Source organism: Hylobates moloch, unplaced genomic scaffold (assembly GCF_009828535.3).
Source record: "Hylobates moloch isolate HMO894 unplaced genomic scaffold, HMol_V3 SCAFFOLD_7, whole genome shotgun sequence".
Classification (NCBI taxonomy): Eukaryota; Metazoa; Chordata; class Mammalia; order Primates; family Hylobatidae; genus Hylobates; species Hylobates moloch.
This window is the reverse complement of record NW_026652282.1, coordinates 123,671,621-123,693,248: the sequence shown is the minus strand read 5'-3', so window position 1 is coordinate 123,693,248 and position 21,628 is coordinate 123,671,621.

Here is a 21,628-nt window from a genome sequence, read left to right as displayed (position 1 = left end):
TTGACAGAATGGCAACTTAGTCTCTCAAAATATATGTGAGTACATAAACAAAAGTAAACCTGCTTTGTTAATTGATAGATTCATTTTCATATATACTCTTCTTTTCCTGAAAAAGATTTTACTTACCTCCGTTGAGTTTGCCTTTGTATTCACCTCAAAGACTGCATGGAGACTTTAAGGACAGCAGATGGACAGCATCACAGCTATAAGCCAATACTCTGCTCATCTTAGTAATGTATCATTCATTTAGAAAATACACACTTGTTTTAGAAACACAGGGTGTGCTTTCTTTAGTATCCATGAGTACATAACCATTCTCACTTTTGTATTTGGTTACACACTTTTTAATAGAAAGCCAGAGGTTTCTGTGTTCCATAACCATAGAATTGTTATATTACTCTGTTGTTGAATGCCTCTGAATGTCATTATAACACCATGTAATTTTCATCTTAATTCATAAAACATTTTAAAAATTTATGCTAACTCTTGGAAACCTGGGGAGTACCGTACTTCTGAAAACAAAAATAGTAACACTTAACAATACTACCAGTACTTAATACTGGGATTGCCTTGACTGTGTGTGGGGGGAGGTTGAAGGTTGGATCTGCGTTATTGACTTTATCATCTTGGTTCTAATGTCTTGTCCAGAACCACTCATTTAATTACTATTTTGAAACACTCATAACACAACATGGCTATAACTGTACATCTGTTGGGCTTTACTTGAAATTATTATGAAGACCAGTTATAATACATGATCTGGTCTTCTTTTCTAAGTGGTGTCATTAATCCAAATTAAAATGCTTAGTTAATGTGCTTTCTGCCATACATGGGAATTAATACATCTTTTATTGACAGTGTAGATGATTTGGGATGATAGGATCAGGGTAGATTACATTATGTTTATTTTCACAAAACTAAAATTAAAGGTTAAAATAATAAGAATATTATAAATACGTTGGAACTGAAAGCATCTCTATTAGACAGTCATATCGATACATGACAATAGAATGGAAAGAGCCCCGATGCAGAAGTTAAGAGCCTTGAGTTCTAATTTAGATTCAGTTACTATCAAGCTGTGTGACTTTGGAGAATTTACTTAACCCCTCTGGACATCAGTTTTCTTGATTATGATATAAGGATATTGAATTGGATGTTCTCTATAATCTTATCAAACTCTAATGATTTCTATGGGAGAAAATGAAATCACCAGCACGACAGTTTGAGGCCACAGAGGGCTAGAAACATGACAGCAAATATTTTCACAGATTTATGTTAAAACATGCTGGAAATAATTGTTGAACAGGACATTATAGTGTTAGCTGTGTTCTACAGTTTCAGCTGACAAAGCCCTTAGAATAAGAGCAAATGTGTCTAGAAAGAAAAACATAAAAGCAGAATTAGTTGAAAAATACTTATTTTAAGTTGATTAGGCACAAAAATACCACTGCAATCCAATTTGGATTTAGTTTACAAAAATAATTATAATGTGATTCAATCTAAAGTGGTGGTTCCTGCTGGACAAAGCCAAAGGTTAAAAAAATGATACAACTTTAAAATAGGTCAAGAACTATGAAATGTATGGTTCTCATCTTAGACTGTGAAAGTGTGAAAAATGAGTCGGAATATAAATACAGAAAATGCGCATATAATTTGAAGGAGAGACTCAGCTGAGAAACATGACATGTAGATTCAGAATGTAGCTCATCTTTGAGATTTAAATACTCACAATAAATTTCCACTAATTGGGAATAATAGAATGAAGAAGCATTTAATACAAAGAGTCCTTTTAGAAAAATAAATACTTAGGCAGTGCTACAGAATGACTTCCATTCAGCACAAACACATATAATAATTCATCAGTTTGCTTCCCTTCGTAGATGGATCATCTTTTTGCTAGGTGAGATTGGTTAGAGTGGGAGAAACCTAATTCATTCAAAATGTCACTGGCCATGTTAAAGCCCTTCATACATTTATTCTGTCAGAGAAAACTGCTGGTGAATAAATAAAAGATAGGGAGTAAGTAGAGTAAAAATAACGAAAAAAATAAAGCATAATACAAGTTTGTAATTTACAGTTGTATACAAATAAAAGATGTCATTGTCCTTGTGATAGTTTGCTGAGAATAATGGTTTCCAGCTTCATCCATGTCCCTACAAAGGACATGAACGCATCATTTTTTTATGGCTGCACAGTATTCCATGGTGTATATGTGCCACGTTTTCTTAATCCAGTCTATCATTGTTGGACATTTGGGTTGGTTCCAAGTCTTTGCTATTGTGAATAGTGCCGCAATAAACATACGTGTGCATGTGTCTTTATAGCAGCATGATTTAATAGCATTAGGAGATATAGCTAATGTTAAATGACAAGTAAATGGGTGCAGCACACCAACATGGCACATGTATACATATGTAACAAACCTGCACGTTGTGCACATGTACCCTAGAACTTAAAGTATAATAAAAATAAATAAATAAATAAATATGTTATTTAAAAAGACCTTCATAGATCCCTTTGATAAGAAGATCCGCCCTAATTTCAGGAAACAAAAAATTGTGAATCTCAGAAATAAAGTGACTGGCTTACTTGTTTTCCCCTTTTCCCAAGCTCATAGATTCTATTCAATGTTTTCATTTTATTGAATTATTTTTGATGAGATAGGGGTCACTTTTGACATTCTGGATGTGATTAAGCCCAAACTCACCAGAGTCCAAATAATATTTATCTTTGAACCACATTATTTTACCTTTAAATAATTTTTATCACCATTGTTAGCCACCATCTTTGATGCTTTATGGTAGATTGGAATTGAAAACCTTGCTCTGCCACTAAATAGTTCTATCACCTTGGAAGATCGCTTTCCTAGGTCCTCAGTTCCCTCAAGTATAAAATGAAGATTCATAAAATGCCGTTCAGATGCACAGCTCAATGGATTTTATCTCCTCTCATGTGGATCAGCTGTAGGCTTTGTTCTGTGTATTTACACTTCTGTAATCCTTTGGAGGATCCAGTATAGATTTATTCATGACCAACATCCCAAAAGAAGCATGGTGTTCTAAATGAAAAAAAAAAAATGCAGCTATTCAAATTACCCACTATTTAATCATTTTCTCATTTAATAAACATTTACTGAGGCCCTACTAATTGTCATTGAGATAGTAGGTTTCAAGTGTAATATAGGAACAAATAAGAAAATAAACAATTATAATAAAACATGACAAGGGCATGATAGGGATACAGATCCTGAAGAACAGGTACTGCAGGAGCATAGAAATGAAGAAGCCAGACAATTTGGAAGTTTTCTAATTAGATACAATTTAAGGCTTTTTTTTTAAAATAACCTATATCAATAATAGATAAATTTCCATTTTAAAAAATCCACAACCAACTGGATGAAGGGTGACTTTTATAGACTTATTTAAATGGAAAATTATATACACACATACACAAAAACACACACATTAATGTGGTAAGGCTACTGTGAATATTCAGCAAGGTAATTGGAGTCAATATATAATATATCTTTGAAAGTATCAACCATAAACGAACCAGAATGCACTAAGCAGAAGCAATGACAAGAGGAGAGAAAAGAGAGCGTGGCTGCACTATCTAAGAACCACACTGAATATGCACTTTGAAAGGTACACTGATAATTCATTAAAACCACAAAGAGAATCTTACATTACGTTTGCTGGATTTGACTACCTTGCCTCATGATGTGACTAATTACCTGTCAAATTCAAATCTAAAATTATAAAAGAAAAATTATAGGGTACCTCTAAAAAAAGGGGGGGGGAATTTCCACAGATCTTCCCCCACCCTCATTTGATTAACTAATAAACAAACACATTTGTAGATCAAGTTAAAGAAAGGAATGAGAACTGAATCTTTCAACAATTTCTACAGAAGTGAGTGGAATGGAGAACTGAGATAATTAAGTGAACAGTCTGGGAATAGAGACCTAGAAAGGCAGAACGAGTTTGGGTCTAGGTCACCTGGATGAGCGATCTATGTAATTATACTGCTTGAACAAATGCTCAGTTTTCTATTTTACTTTCCGGTTAATTTCATAGTCCAAAAATATAACCAAGACAGGGTCCTCATCATAAAAGTAAAGTGTTATATTAAAACAATTTATTCAGATGTTTTCGGATCACAGTGACTATCTGGGAATCTTTAGACAAAAAAAATTGTGTTTGCTTTATTTTTATTAAAACATAGTTGTAATGTGTAGCTGATTCCTCTGATTCTCCACATCACATCTGCTCAGCCCACATCTTATTTCACCTGCAGCTTCAGTGGACAATTTCATGTGAGCTCAGACTCACCTCATGCTGGCAGCATCTCACCTCAGAAGTTCGCCACAATGTCTTTCTGCTTTCTTCCCAGGGCCTTCTCCAATAGCACAGGAATAAGAATATTCTTTCCACATACCAGAAATGGGAGATTATTAGCCTGAAGAGTAATTTTTAACCAATGAGGGACAAGAGATGTTATATTGCCTCTGTTCATCAGGTGAAAAATTCTGGCAGTCATTCTGTGCACTTTTCAGGAAGTCTCAACACAATTGAGCCCCTATCGTCCACAGCAAAGGTCTCAGTTATATACCCTAGATTGGCATATTTATTTTTCCACCTTCCTATCTTCCTCTCTCTGCTCCCTTACTCCTGCTCCTGGTAACTCCCAAATAAACTACCTGCACTTTGATCTTTATGTTGGGCTGAGCATTCAGCAGAATTTAAACTAAGATGCTGTGATAAATTGTTTTGTGTTCATCAGAATTTCTTCTTCCTGAGTTTAAATGAAAACAATATTTCTCAGTCTCCTGGAAGTAATGGTAAGGTACCTGTGACAGATTTCTGACTAGTGGAATGTCAACAGAAGTAACCTAAGCTGTTTTTATAAACCTCAAAGTATAAGGAGAGCAAGTTCAACATTGGAGGTCTCTCACCATTCCTATAGCACTCTGCTTTTCTCAACACTAGCTCGAGCACTTAGTATACAGAAATTGTTGCTTTGTTTATCTTTCCCTTCACTCAAACATCACTAGATTGTTAGATTTTCACACAGAGCCTGTCACAGAGGAAATTTTTAGTAAATGTTTTTGAATGCATAAATAAAGCCTAATGTCTGAGCAAAAGCTCACCAAAAATCTTAAGTCACTAAGAAGTTGCAAAAATTAAATTCCCTTACTTTACCCTATATCCATTCTCTTGATTATTTAGCCTTTCTCTATGAGTCTTTCTTTTCAACAAATATTTTTGCTCAAGTCTTTTTCCAAAACCAAACCAAACAAAAACCTTCCTGGATTCTTTTTTATAGCATCCAGGTTAGAGGTTATCCTTCTTAGTCAGTTTCACAGACAGATGTCTTTAATGAGCTGTCTAAATTCAACATCTATGCCTCCTCACTTCCTACTCACTCTTCAACTTACTTCATTTTGGCTTCTGTCTGCACAAGTCTGTTGAAACTCATAAATGTCACTGAAGAATTCTATGACTCTAAAACGAAAGAATATTGTACAATCTTCATCTTGACTTCTTAGCAGCAGCCTTCACAGTTGGCCATTCCCTTCTCCTCAAAACAGTGTTTTAACTTGATTCCTGTGATATCGCACTCATTTAAATTTCCTCCTTTCTAGTTGCCTTTTTTCAGTCTGTTTTGGGGGCTCATCTTCCTCTCTATGTTCCTTGAAAGAAGTATTTCTCTAGGCTTTTTCATTTTCTCTTGGCACACTAGTATTATATGGCCTCACCTGTCATTTGTGCACTGATTATTCCCAATTTCATAACCATATTTCCGATTGCTCTCTCTCTCTCTCTCTCTCTCTCTATATATATATATATATATATATATATATATATAATTTTGAGACGGAGTCTTGCTCCGTCGCCAGGCTGGAGTGCAGTGGTGCAATCTCAGCTCACTGCAACCACCACCTCCCGGGTTCAGGAGATTCTCCTGCCTCAGCCCCCCGAGTAGCTGGGACTACAGGCATGAGCCACCACGCCCAGCTAATTTTTGTATTTTTAGTAGAGACGGGGTTTCATCATGTTGGCCAGGATGGACTTGATATCTTGACCTCGTGATCCGGCTGCCTCGGCCTCCCAAATTGCTGGTATTACAGGCATGAGCCACTGCCCCCAGCCTGATATAGAGTTTTAAATATTCCACAAGCACTTCATGTGAACATATCAAAAAATGAATCCATTGTTTGTGCACTCAGACCTTAATCTACCACTCCATCTGAGTCCCCTGTCTCAGCAGATGGCAGATGAATGCTTAGTAAACAAAAGTAGAAAATTGATAAAACCCTGTCTCTTTCTCTTCCAATATCATAGGATCACTACATACTATCAATGCGGCTCCCTAGGTATCTCCCAAATCTATCTTTTCTTCACGTTCCCAGCAGACATCTCCTCATATTAGGTCATTATCATCTCTTACAAAGAATTCCATATTATTATACCTGGCTACTATGCCTACCTCTCATTATATTTCAGTTATCTCTTCGTAAGTCTGCCTTCTCCACTAGACTGAGTGCTCTGAGATAACAAATATTTCTTTTTGCATTTTTACAATTTAGAACTTGTTACAATAGGCACTTGAAAGATGTTAGTTGAATAGATGAATAAAATAATGAATGGATGAAGGCTACTCTGTATTTTTCTCTAATTATTACATGTATGTATATATACTGCTTCTTTATATTCCTAGCAGCCTTATGTTCTTGAAGTTTCAAGATCTGAAAAATTTTGCCCTAGGGATTAATATCCAAAAATAGATAAGGAAGTTATACAACCTAATACCAAATAGATAAACAAATAATCTTGTCTAAAAATAAGCAAAGAGCCCAAATAGATATGTTTCCAAAAAGACATGCATAAGACCAATAGGTATATGAAAAGATGTTCAACATCACTAATCATCATGGAAATGAAAATCAAAACCACCTCACACCTGTAAGGAGGACTATATGAAAAAGACAAGAGATGAAAAGTGTTTGTGAGGGCATAAAGGGAACTTTTGCACACTGTTGGTGGGAATGTAAATTGGTATAGCTGTTACGGAAAACAGTATGATGATTCCTCAAAAAATTAAAAATATAACTATCATATTATCTAGAAATCACACTTACGGGTATATATATGAAAGAAAGGAAATCAGTATATTGAAGACATATCTGCATTCCCGTGTTTATTGTAGCATTATTCACACTAGCCAGGATAGAAAAACACTGAATGTCCATCCATGGATAAATGGACAGAGAAAATGTGGTATTATCTACACAGTGAAATATTCAGCTATGAAAAAGAATGAAATCCTGCCTTTTGCATCAACACGGATGAATCTTGAGAGCATTATTGTAAGTGAAATAAATCATATAGAGAATGACAAATACTATGTGACCTTATATGTAGAAACTAAAAACGTCAAACTCATGAAAACAGAGAGTAGAATGGTGGTTCGCAGGGGCTATGGGTCGGGATAACAGGGAGAAAGTTTGGTCAACATGTACCAACTATCAAATGTGAGATGAATGAGTTCTGGGGGTCTAATTTATAGCATGGTTACTATAGTCAATAATACTGCATTATATACTTGAGATTTGCCTAGAGAGTCGACACTAAATGTTTTCACCACACACACACACACACACACACACACACAGACAAAATGGTAAGTATGTGAGGCGATGGATGTGTTAGCTAACTTGATTCTGGTAATCATCATTTCACAATACATACATATATATATGTATATATATATATATATATATATATAATCATCATAGTTTATGTCTTAAAGAGATACCAATTTTGTCAACCACTGCTCAATAAAGCTAGCGAAAAAATTTGTCTTCAACACGCAAAATGACCTACATAATTTCTTGAGAATTGATGAATAATCTGGGCTTTCAAAATATCTTTTTAAAGACAATCACATCATCCCATTTTTAAAAAATCTATTGGTTCAAATAAACATAAGTTTTAAGAAACCAAATATATTTCAGCTACCTTGAGGGCATGGGATCAGCCAGCTAGAAAAAAGAAAAATGATGAGTTAATTCTGTCAAACAACTTGAGAGTTTTTTGTTTTGTTTTAATAAAATATGCTAATTTGTTCAAATAAATCAGTTATGTTGGTACTGTCTAGCACAATATATTTGCTAGATGTCTAGTTCTTTTTTATTATTTTCCAATACTTCTGAAGTTTTGCCTTGCTTGCATGTAATCAATACATTATGAAGGTATTTTTATTAAAGTCACTCAAGCCTTAATTATTTAATTTTATAATAATTTAATACATCGTGGACTTAACTCTCTTAGGCTCTGTGTGCACAAAAATGCAATCTTATTTATAATGTTAAAGAAAAATGTTAAGTGATAGTAAACTGCTTAGAGGAATAAATGCTTCCAAGGACTTTAGCAAAATCAACTTGAATACAAACAATGAGTCAGTTACAAATTATTATTAAATATTAATTAAAATGAAACTCATTAAATGTTCTATTAAACTATGCTTTACTATTATTTAAATTAATTAGAGCAAGAAATTAATATAAACAAATTCTAAATACTGAAGACTTTTCACCAATTTAGACTGGCTGTCTCTCTAATGAGTCTGATTTAACAATGCTTTATTGTGTTTGAAAAAAATATTTTGAAAAAAATAATGCACTCTTTATTCTGTGCACTACAGATTTTTATCTTCAGAACAGTTGGATTTTCTATATATAGATATGTGTATACATTTACTTCTATGGAAATACTCAGGCATTTCTACTTAACCTATTTTCAGTTTAGTCTGCATCATATATACCAGAGGGACAAACATTTGACCTCTTGTTCATAGGACTGTTTTTATTAGTAAGAAGTAACTGATCTAAATGAAATTTCCCCTTGTCTTCAGGTAACTTGCAAACATATTTCTTCCTCACAGTTAAATAAAAGAGACAATGAATGTGCCCTGAACACTTAAAGTATGTGGTTATTCTAAAGTAAGGTGACACTCTTAAAATTTAGAAGACTCTTTCTCTATAGTAAGACTTTCATTCTAATAGGTTCAGATCTGATAACATTTGTACGTGGATTCACATGAAAATCATTATTAAATATCAACTATATTGAGTAGTTTTGAACATCGTCTACAAGTCACATCTGCATAGTCTGTGGATTGTAGACTTTCTGCCAATAGTTGCTATTTAATTTGACCTTGGAAGAGTTCCAGCACATTAAGCATGACATTTATTTAAGTGTTAAATTTATACTATGCTTTTCTGATCAAAAGTTCAAGGAACCAAGTGCAGTGGCATGATTTGCCATTATAAAACTAGTCTCATTAAAATTGTGATAACATGATACACATTTATTTTCTGTAGTGTCTTTGTCTGGCTTTGGTGTCATGGCAATGCCAGCCTCCTAAAATAAGTTTGCAAAAATTACTTCTACTTCAATTTTGAGGGAAGAGTTTGGGAATACTTGATGTTAGTTCTTCTTTAAATGGTTGGTAGAATCCAGCAATGAAGCTGTGTAGTACTGTGCTTCTTTGATAGGAGATTTTTACGGCTGATTCAATCTCCTTACTCATTATTGGTTTATTCAGATTTTTTTATTTCTTCATAATTCAGTCTTTGAAGTGTTATGGGTCTAGGAATTTATCAATTTCTTCAAGGTTATTCAATTTGTTGGTATACAATTGTTAATATTAGTTTCTTATGATCCTTTGTATTTCAGTGGCATCAGTTGTAATGCCTCCACTTACATTTCTAATCATGTTTATTTGGATAGTCTCTGTTTCTCCTAGTCTAGCTGAAGGTTTATACAAACCTTTATCTTTTATCTTTTTACCTTTTCCAAAAAAACTGTTTTGTTGTTTTTTTCTATTGTTTTTCTAGTCTCTACTGTCTGCTCTGATCTTTGTAAATTGCTTCCTTCTGCTAACACTAGGCTTAATTTATTCTCTTTTCCGACTCTTTGAGGTGTAACATTAGATTACTTCTGATCTTCATTTTTTAATACAGGCTTTTGTCACTATAAATTTCCCTCTTAAGATAGCTTTTGCTGTATCCCATAGTTACGGTGCAATGTGCTTCCATTTTCATGTTTCACAGAATTGTCTAGTTTCCATTTTCATTTTGTCTGTGACCTATTGATTGTTTAGAAACATGTCATTCAATTTCCCATATTTGTCTATTTTCCACTATTTCTCCTGGTTTTGATTCTAGTTTCATTTCATTGTGATCTGAAAAGATACTTGATGTGATTTCCATCTTCAAATTTTTTAATATTTGTCTTGTTGCCTAACATATAATTTACCCTGGAGAATATTCAATGAGCACTTCAGAGTAATATGTATTCTGCTACTGTTGTTGGATGGAATGTTCTATATGTGTCTGTTAGGTCCATTTTGTCTAACATATAACTCAAGACAAATGTTTAATTATTACTTTTCTGTCTAGATGACCTAAAAGTGGGGTATTGTAGTCTCCTACCGTTATAGTATTGCAGGCTATCTCTCCTTTCCGATCATTTAATAACTGCTATATGTATTTAGGTGATCCAATATTCGATGTAGATATACTTACAATTGCTATGTACTCTTGATGAATTAGCCTCTTTATCATTACATAAAGACCTTCTTTGTCTCTTTTTATAGTTTTCAAATTAAAGTCTATTTTGTCTGATATAAACATAGTGACTCCTGCTCTTTTCTGGTTTCCATTTGCATGGAATATATCAATCCCTTTAATTTCAGTCTATGTGTGTTCTACTACAAAAGTAAATAAGCAGAATATGATTGGATCTAGTTTTTCAAAAACTTTATTCAGGCACTCTTATGTCTTTTTTTTTTGCCTTTTGTAAAATGCTAAAGTCATTTTCTCTTTAATTTTATTCTTTTTTTAAATTTTATGTTAAGTTCTGGGTTCATGTGCACAACGTGCAGGTTACACAGGTAAACATGTGTCATGGTGGTTTGCTGCACCTATCAACCCATCACCTAGGTATTAAGACCCACATGCATTAGCTATTTATCCTGATGCTCTCCCTCCTGCCACCCCTCCAACAGGCCCCACTATGTGTTGTTTCCCTTCCCGTGTCCACGTGTTCTCAGTTCAGCTCCCATTTATAGGTGAGAACATGTGGTGTTTGGTTTTCTGTTCCTGGGTTAGTTTGCTGAGGATAATGGCTTCCAGCGCTATCCATGCTCCTGCAAAGGAGATGATATTATTCCTTTTTATGGCTGCATAGTATTCCATGGTGTATATGTACCACATTTTCTTTATCCAAGCTATCATTCATGGACATTTGTGTTTACTCCGTGTCTTTGCTATTGTGAATAATGCTGCAATGAACATACATGTGCATGTATCTTTAGATCAGAATGACTTATATTCCTTTGGGTATATACACAGTAGTGGGATTGCTGGGTAAATGGTATTTCTGGTCCTATGTCTTTTTATAGGCAAATTTAATTCATTTGCATTCAAGGTAATTATTGTTAGGTGAGGACTTGCTACAGAAATTTTATAATTTGTTTTCTGATTGTTTTGTAGGTCACTTATTTCTTTCTTCCTCTCTTGCTCTCTTCCCTGTGGCTTAATAAATTTCTGCATTCTTTGAATGCTTTCTTTTTATATTTCGTGCAACTACTATAGGTTTTTCCTTTGTAGTTACCATAAGGCTTACATAAAATATATTGTTAACTTTTAAGTTCAGGGCTACATGTTCAGATTTGTTACATAGATAGACTTGTGTCATGGGGTTTGTTGTTCAGATTATTTTATCACTGGTATTAAGCCTAGTACCCATTAGTTATATTTCCTGATCCTCTCCCTCCTCCTACCCTCCACCCTACGCAAGACCCTGTGTGTATTGTTGCGCTCTATGTGTTCATGTGTTTATAACAGGCTACTTTAAGCTGATAATAACTTTCCTTTAATTGCATACAAAACTTCACATTTTCACCACCTCCCTAACCTTTTATAATATGATGTCAACATTTACACTTACTTTTGTAATTTGTATCTCTTAACAATTTATTGTAGCTGTAGTAGTTACTTTTAGGTTTTTCTTTTAATCCTCCTAGTAGGGATAAAATTGCTTTTCACACCATACTTAAAGAATTAGAGAATTTTGAGTGTAACTATGTATTACTGACGTTGAATTTTTTCAAATGCTTTTCTTACTAATTAGCAGCCTTTCATTTAGATTAAATAACTCCCTTTAGTAATTTTAATAAAGGGGGCCTACTGGTGACAAACTTTCTTCACTTTTGTTTGTCTGGGAAAGTTTTAATTTTATCCTCATTTCTGAATGACAGCTGTGTCTGTAAAGTATTCTTGGTGGGCAGTTCCTTCTTTTGTTCCCTTCAGCACTTTGGATATATCACTCTATTCACTCCTGGGAATTATCTGCTGATAAATTCCCTGAAAGTTTTATTGGGGTTACTTTAAATGTGATATGTTATTTATCTGTTGCTAATGTCAGTGTTCTTCACCTTTGATTTTTGATAATTTGATTATAATGCCACCTGGTGCATCTTTTGGGCTAAATTTGATTGGTGACATCTGAGCTTCCTGTACCTGGATGCTGTCATTGCTCCCCAGATTTGGAAAATTTTCAGCCATTATATACTTAAATATCCTTTCTAGGCCTTTTCTTCTCCTTCAATACCTCTTATTATGCAAAAGGCAGTTCAACTGATAGTGTCTCATAATTCCCATAGGCTTTCTTTATTATTATATTGTGTTGCTCCTCTGATTGAATAATTTCAGATGTTCTGTTTTCAAGCTCATTGATTCTTCTTCTGTTTGATCAAGTGTGCTGTTCAAGCTTTCTATTGATTTTTTTTAGTTCAGCTATCGTATTCGTTATCGTTAGGATTTCTATTTGTATTTTTTATTGTTTCTAATATGTTGCCAAACTTTTCATTTTGTTCATGAATTGTTTTCCAAATTTTCTTTTAGTTTTCTTTTTATTATTATTATTATTATACTTTAGGTTTTAGGGTACATGTGCACAATGTGCAGGTTTGTTACATATGTATCCATGTGCACATTAGGTATACTCTAACTTAACTCTTCTCCCCAACCCACAATCCCCCGGATGTGTGATGTGCCCTTCTGTGTCCCTGATTCTCATGTGAGAACATGTGGTGTTTGGTTGTTTATCCTTGCGATAGTTTACTGAGAATGATGTTTTCTTTTAGTTTTCTACCATTACTTTTTATAATTCCATGAACTTCCTTAAGATTATTCTGAATTCTTTGTCAATCATCTAATAAATCTTCATTGCTTCTGGGTCCATTATTAGAGCTTTATTAATTTCTTTTGGTGGTGTTATATTTCCCTGATTTTTCATTATTATTGTATCCTTATGTTGGAGCCTGCACATTTGAAAAAACAGCTGACTCTTCCAGCCTTTGCAGGTGCCGCTTGGTGGTGATAGATATTTACTATTTAGTCTGTCCTGGGTTTCTGTATGAGTTGGCAGTAATGCCTAACAGGCAGACCTTCGTGTCAGATTCCCTAGATGGGCTGGACCATCTCCTATGGTCTGAGGTTGAATGGTAATGCTGGCTGTATTCCATGGTCTGGTGAAATCAATGGCTGTACTCTGCCATCAAATGATGTTATTGCCAGTGATCTGTAATTTTCTCTGATCAGGTAAGGTTGAAGGCTGTCATCCCTGGCTCAATGGTACTGTTATTTGGAATCTGTAGCTGAGCAGGTATGTGTGGTGGACTTCAAGACTGGTTGAAGTCTTTGGGGTTACTACTGAGCCACATGGGGTGGGAAAACCCAGAGGTTCTGGTCCATGGTTATGTTTAGACTTGGGCTTGCCTCCTGGCCTAGGGTAGGCTTCAGCATAGCACTGAAATTTGGTGAAGTCACCACTCTGCAGTTGCGGTTGGGTGAAGCCAGATGCTTTCTCTGTGGGTGATTGCTGACCTTCAGTTGCTTCCCAGTCTGAAAAAGATTGAATGTAAGCATTGGAACTTGGTCAGATTACCTATTCACTGCTAAGATTAAGCATCTTAATCTTAAACATGCTCACCCCACATGTAATCACTGACCTGCAAATACTTTCTAACCTGGGGAAGAATTAACATGAGCCCCAGAGCTTAGATTACCTCTTCACTACTAGGGTTGAGTGGGGTCCAGATGCTCCCTCTATGGGTAATCACCAACGTACAGTTGCCTCTCAACCTGAGGAATACTTAACAAGAGTACCTAGGTTGTGTGGGGAAGCTCGCTAGGGATTCAAGCCTGTAAGATCAATGGACCACGTTTCCAGCAGCATGATGCTGTTGGTTAGCTTCTCTAGTGTGGTGCTTTTCTTGGCCAGAACGCATAGCAATCATCGGGATCCACACATTGGTAACTGTGTGTCTCACCGGCATTCTTTATTTCTACCTGAACCCGAGTGATCTAGCGCTGCTGGTACTCCTAATGTTGCTTGTGGGTTGAGACATGAGTGACCCACCTTTGAAGGGGCTCAGCATGGTAGTGAAGCTTCATGTGCACCTCCAACTTACTTTTCCCACTGTGGAAACTATAGGACCAGGCAAGTTCTTTTTGTGTGGTGCTGTGCTAGCTAGGAAGAGGGGCAGTCTGATCAAAAAGAAACATGTCTCTTATAATTTCACTGTGGCTTTTCTCAGTTTTGCATCCAAGTGGCTCAGTCTCATTGCCACATTCTGGGATATTTGGGATGGGATTCTTGCACGTGGGTAGTTGATAGTTGAATTTCTGTGCTGGGGAGTAAAGCACAAGAACTCCTATTCTTCCAATTTGCTGACATTACTGATCTTGTTTTGCCTTTCCTTTAATTTTATATACATTGAATAATACATTATGTAGTCTCTTTTAACTTATTTCATGTAGCATAATTTTTATAAGATATATTTATGTAGTTGAGTCCACCAGTGGTTTATCACTTTCAATATATAGTATTTTTGCATTGTATGAATATACCACATTTTGCTTATCCTTTCCCCAGCTGATGAAAACGGCCTCTTCCAGTTTTTGGTGATTATGAATACATTTACTCTTACCATTCATATAGAGGTTTTTGTGTAAATACAAATTTTAATTTTCTTTACCAGGGAGTGGAATTGCCGTTGGGCCACGTGGTAAGACTATATTTAACTTTATGAGAAAATGCAAAACTGTGTTCTAAAGTGGTTGTCCATTTCGCATCCCCACCAGCAATCTATGAGAGATCTCTTCACTTTGCATCCATACCAGCATTTGTTATTGCCAGGTCTTTCATTTGTAACCATTCTAGTACATATTACTGATATATAATTGAGGTTGTTTTAATTTGTATTTCCTTAATTAGGTAGTAGTATTTTTGCCCAGAAATGTGTATTCCATTTCTTTTGTCAGGCTGTTGTTAATACGTGGTGTTGAGTCAGTCTAGTCAGTAGTTGAGCTCAAAATGCTTGAAGTATTTTCTTGGTAATCCTGTTCCACCCTCAGCTTTTGGCAAGCCTCATATGCCTGTGCAACAGAGTGTTCTCTCTCCACATACTTGCATTCTCTCAGCAGTAGACTGCTTTTGCTTGTTACTCAGTAAGAGGCTTGTGCTGTTGGCAGGGGAGGTCCTCATTCCTCAATTGCCTCCTCAGTTTTTAACACTGTGCACATGAGCCTCAGAGATGGGGATTTCATAGTGCTCCTGCCTTCTTTTCTGGTGACAGTCAATCTCTATCTTTCTGTCATATCAGTCAGTGTATTGGATGGAAGAAAGTTTTCTGCCCCTTTTCCAGTGGTAGCTAATCTCCTAGGATTGAGAAGGTTTTCTACTCTTTTCCCAAAGGCAGATGAAACTTGTGTCTACCTTTCTTCCAGAAATCATAGGACTTTGTCCTGGGGCAGTAGGATTTCCTCCCCTTCTTTCTGTAGCAGGTGGCTTATGAATGGGATGCGAACAAAGTCCAGGGAAGTAGGCAAGATTTTCTGCCTGTCTCCCAGTGACAGCTTATCACCACCTATTTGCCTGCAACACAAATAAAGGGCACCCTGTTAGGTCTTGTTGTTTTCAACTTTTCTTATGAGCAGCTAGTGAAGGCCCAGGAAAAAACATATTATGAGTCGGGACAGACTCTCATTTTGTCTGAGTCTTTCAAGTGCTCTAGATTAATTAGTAGCCCACAGTAGATTTTTAAGAATCCATTAAAATTCAAGTTATTTTCTATTTGCCTGCTTTTGGTGGGCCACCCCTTTCTCCCATGCTCTCTAAAAGATAAAATAATATATGTTCTTTGCCTCTCTTCAAAGGCAAAGGGGCTTGTCACTCTTTGGAATTTAGTTCATCTGGTTGCTTTGAAAACTTTGCAAACTGAGCAACTCAGAAATAGTTATGGTTTTGTAAATTATCTGTTTTTTTATTATTGTTAGGATAGAAGCAACACGCTCTTGCAACTTTCTACATCCCAAGTGGAAATATAACTTCTTTCAACGCATGCTTTTTGTATTTGGTCACTCAGCTCACACTATATTTCTTGGGACAGACCATGCTACCTTGCAGGTCACTGCTATGGCTACTGTCATGCTGGGCAAAAGGCACTCTACAGCCTTCTCAAGTCCTCAATATACTACTGGCTCTTGCTCCTAACTGAACATGCTAACTCTGAGAAGGTTATGAGAACGCTGATGTAAATGGGACTTAATATGGACCTTGAAAGGAAGAAAGAATGGGGATATACCGTCCGAAGGATATATATAATGAAAAAATAGATAAGCTTTCTTCTCACTTTTTCATCCTCTTTATATCTGAGACATGTCAGCATTGATCCAACTATGGCACAACCTTCTTAGGGCACTTCCATCTGATGAGGAGCACTCCTCTCTCCACACAGTCTTTTTCCATTTTATGGCTATGTCTTCATCCAAAATAACTGGCAGTGTAACAACTCCTGTGAGGTAATTTGCATGTATCCAGAAGGAAACATTGCCAGAGAATCGCCCTCTGGCAAAGCCTTGGGTTATACAAATCATAGATTTGTAACCTGCCAAATATCAACAGGCTTTAGCAGTGGGCTTGAAAAGATGGTGTTTTCCTATGATTTCCAGCCCATGATTTGTACTAGTCTAAAAACCCATTCCACTTTGAATAAATCCTCTTCTCCCAGTTGAACTAATTGATACCTGATGATTCTCCAATTATAAAGTGCATTCCTTTGTCTTCTATGAACACATAGATATGTGTAGAAAAACCGATTTTTTAGGCCTTATCAATTGAAAACATCTCAATGTGAATGAGTATATCATGACCCTTCCTGAGATTCAGGTAAGAGAGAAGAGGTGCAGAATAAAACATGTGCTTACTGGCATTCTAATTGGGTGGGGTATGGGCAGACCTTATGAACATAGAATAAAGAAAGGAGAACAGAAAGAAGAAAATAAACTCATTGAATATGCATTTCTTGTATTTGATCATGTGCCCAACCTAGCTGGTCATAAATTACTGTGAGGAAGAAATGTTCTAAGTAGACAAGTATCTTGTTAACAAAGAAATGATGAGTCAGTCATTACCTTGCCAAAGATGACAAGGTTTCTATTTATCCCACTGCTCTAAAAAGAACTCAAGAGAAGAACTTGATGTGAGGTACTGAGCAGACACCTTCTGCTCTCCACACCTCAGTTTCCTCATCTGAGAAATGATGACATTAAATTTGAATATTTCTCAGGACCCTTCCATATGTACTGTGATAAGTTTCTAATTTGTGGTGCTATTTCATTTGGGTGATATGAAAGTTATTACTGTGGATACATAATATGGAACTGACATTTTAGACTTTTTTTCTAGCTTTGCATTTGCCAGTTAGAAAACCACGTATCAGTGGCATTGATTAGGTATTTCATTGCCTTTCCTTCCGTGATTATTGATCATCTTCCAAGTAAAATTTATTTTAAAACACCAAGGCAATGGTCTTGGAAATGAAATAAAGATGAATTGTAATTCTTTATGAAAAAAATGGGTTTTATTTCAGACCTGGTTTCTCATCATCTCTTTTGGCACATGCTACAAGGCACTGTGAAGAGAAACTACGCATAGCCTGAGTAAAGAAACATCTCATATTCTTTTTACACTCAACCTCCTTGCCAAGAATAAGAAAAACACATGTGATACAGATGGAATCCTGCACTTTCTATGATAATTTTAATTATACTATCTTAATAAACAGATTGTATCAAGTCACAAATATATCCTAAGTATATATTTACCATGTAAATATATCGATCTGTCTACTTATCCAATCTTTTATTGACTTTCTTTACTTTCATGGTCACCATCAGGAATTGATTTGATGTAAAATTTACTATAAAATCAAGATCTGAGCTTCCAATACTGGAGAACCTTCAGTTGGAGAGTTAGGACCTATGCTAGGCATGTTACAAACATCATCCCATGTAGTATCCAAAACAACCAAATGAGTTCATTATTATTGTACCCACATGTCAAATAAGTTATCCAAAGTGCACATAGGTAGGTGAATAAAACATGATTTGAAAATGGCTTTGTCTGATTCCAAAGTGAATGTTTGTTCCCTGCTTCCTCTCAGTTTTAATTGGCAGTGTATTTTCGAATCTTTTAAATGTATTTTTTTCTGATAACAAAAGTAATACATAAGGGTGGTGGGCAGAATTCTAAAGGTGCCTTCCCTCCCCAAGATTCTCATCACTGGTTATTCAATCAAACATGAATTGAGGTACTACTATGATGGGATTCTACACATACAATTCAAGTTCCAAGTAAATTGACTTCAATAGATGGAGATTATCTGAGTGGACTTGACCTGATCAGGTGAACCCTTTAAAAGCACTGAGTTTCTCTGGCTGCTCGTAGAAGTGGAAGACAGAGAGATTTGAATCATGAGGGAGATTCAATGTGAGAAATCCTGCTGCTCACTGTTGAGACAGGACCTACAAGAAGGCCCATAACAAGGGACTGTGAGAAGCCTGTAGATGAGCCTGATACTCCAGCTGAGAAATGGGATTCCAATCCTATAACCATAACAAACTGATGTAAGTCACATCTGAGCAGAAGCTTTAAGTGTTATTGTGTGGTTCAGATTAAGCTCGTAGTTCATGCTCTTCCTTTTTAGCACAAGAATAGGAATGCCTGACACAGGGTCTATTCCTTTAGCCAAGGTCCCAGAATCAGAACATGTATGGAACTAAATCAGAAGTAAGGAAAACCAAGCAGAGTCACAGTAGCTACCAGTGCCCTGAAACTTATAACATGTAATGCAATTTAAAAGTAGATGTTTTTTTGTAAGTCATTGAGGTTTGGGGGCTGTTATTGAGAAGAAATACAGGCACAATACACAGTTTTCGTCCTGCTTTTTCACTTAGTATTTTGTAATACATCAGTTATCTATTGCCACTTAAAAATATCAACAGAAACTTAGTTGATTGAAAAAATACATACCATCACACAGATTTTATGGATCGGGAGTTTGATAACAGCTTAACTGGATCCTCTCTTTCAGCATCTCACAAAGCTGCAGTCAAGATGTTAGCCAATGGTGTGGTCTTATCTGAGGCTCAACCAGAGGAGAATTTCCTCTCAAGCTCCAGTGGTTGCTGGCAGCATTCCATTATTTGCAGGCTATCAGACTAAGGGCCAAAATTTCTCAATGGCCATCTGCTGAAGATACCCTTCACTTTTTTGCCATGTGGCTTTCTCTATAGGAAAATCTCATGTCAATTTGCTTTATCAAATCCAGAAAAGGAATTTATGTCCTCTAGTAAGATTGATGCTATGAACTGTGTAGCATTATCACAATAATGATATTCTGTCACATGTGCTGTATTTTGTTGATTATATGAAAGCCATAGTTACTAACCATACTCAAGGGGAAAGATTATACAAAGGTGTAAACTCCAGGAGGAAGGGATCATGAGGGACCACCTTATAGCCTGTTCACCGCACATAGAATTTCTCATGTTACTAAGCATTCTTCAAAAAGGATGCTTTCTGCATTTATTAAAATGTTCATGTATATTTTTCTTTATTTTGTGATTGTCATAAAATATGACAAACGGTTTTTCTAGGGTTCACAAAATATATAAATTTTAGTGTTTACACAAGACCTCATATGAATGGATAATAATGTAATTAATCAGTGTATTGTTCAATAATTAGGTGGTTTACTACTTTTAATTATTCGAGCTATTCTGATAATTGTGTACATCCATTTTTTCCACATCTTTACTAATTTTCTTTATATTGCTAGATGACTACTAGATCAAAGAATATGACTTCTTTTAATGCCCTTAATGAATACTGTCACAATAATTTCCAGAAATGTATAACAATTTACAATTTAAATGCCCATCAGAAATGCATTGTCTTACCATAACTCAGCATGTGTGTGTCTCTTCACTAACAATAGGATTCTGTACCACAAAATTGCTAAAGAAAGATTCTGCCAAAAGTCCCCTAGACCTAATAAATGACTTTGGTAAAGTTTCAGGTTACAAAAGCAATGTACAAAAATTAGCAGCATTTAGTTTTTTCTTTCCTTTTTTTAAAATTTTACTTTAAGTTTCGGGATACATATGCAGAACATGCAGGTTTGTTACATAGATATATGTGTGCCGTGGTGTTGCTGCACCTATTGACCCATCCTCTAAGTTCCCTCCCCTCACCCTCCACCCCCCAACAGGTCCCAGTGTGTGTTGTTCCCCTCTCTGTGTCCATGTGTTCTCATTGTTCAACTCTCACTTATAAGTGAGAACATGCGGTGCTTGGTTTTCTGTTCCTGTGTTAGTTTGCTGAGAATGATCATTTTCAGCTTCTGATTTTTTGAGATACGTTCCATCAATACCTAGTTTATTGAGAGTTTTTAGCATGAAGGGGTGTTGAATTTTATTGAAGGCCTTTTCTGCATCTATTGAGATCATCATGCGGTTTTTGTCATTGGTTCTCTTTATGTGATGAACTACGTTTATTGATTTGAGTATGTTGAACCAGCCTTGCATCCCAGGGATAAGGCTGACTTGATCGTGGTAGATAAGCTTTTTGATGTGCTGCTGGGATCAGTTTGCCGGTATTTTATTGAGAATTTTCACATCAATGTTCATCAGGGATATTGGCCTGAAATTTTCCTTTTTTAATTGTGTCTGCCAGGTTTTGGTTACAGGATGATGCTGGACTCATAAAATGTGTTAGGGAGAAGTCCCTCTTTTTCTGTTGTTTGGAATAATTTCAGAAGGAATGGTACCACCTCCTCTTTGTATCTCTGGTAGAATTCAGCTGTGAATCTGTTTGGTCTTGGGCTTTTTTTGCTTAGTAGGCTATTAATTACTGCCTTAATTTCAGAACTTGTTATTGGTCTATTCAGGGATTTGACTTCTTCCTGGTTTCATCTTGGGAGGGTGTATGTGTCTAGGACTTTAACCATTTCTTCTAGATTTTCTAGTTTGTTTGCATAGAGGTGTTTATGGTATTCTCTGATGTTAGTTTGTATTTCTGAGGGATCAATGGTGATATTCCCTTTATCATTTTTTATTGTGTCTATTTGATTCTTCTCTTTTCTTCTTTATCAGTCTGGTTAGTGGTCTACCTAGGTTGTTAATCTTTTCAAAAAACCAGCTGCTGGATCC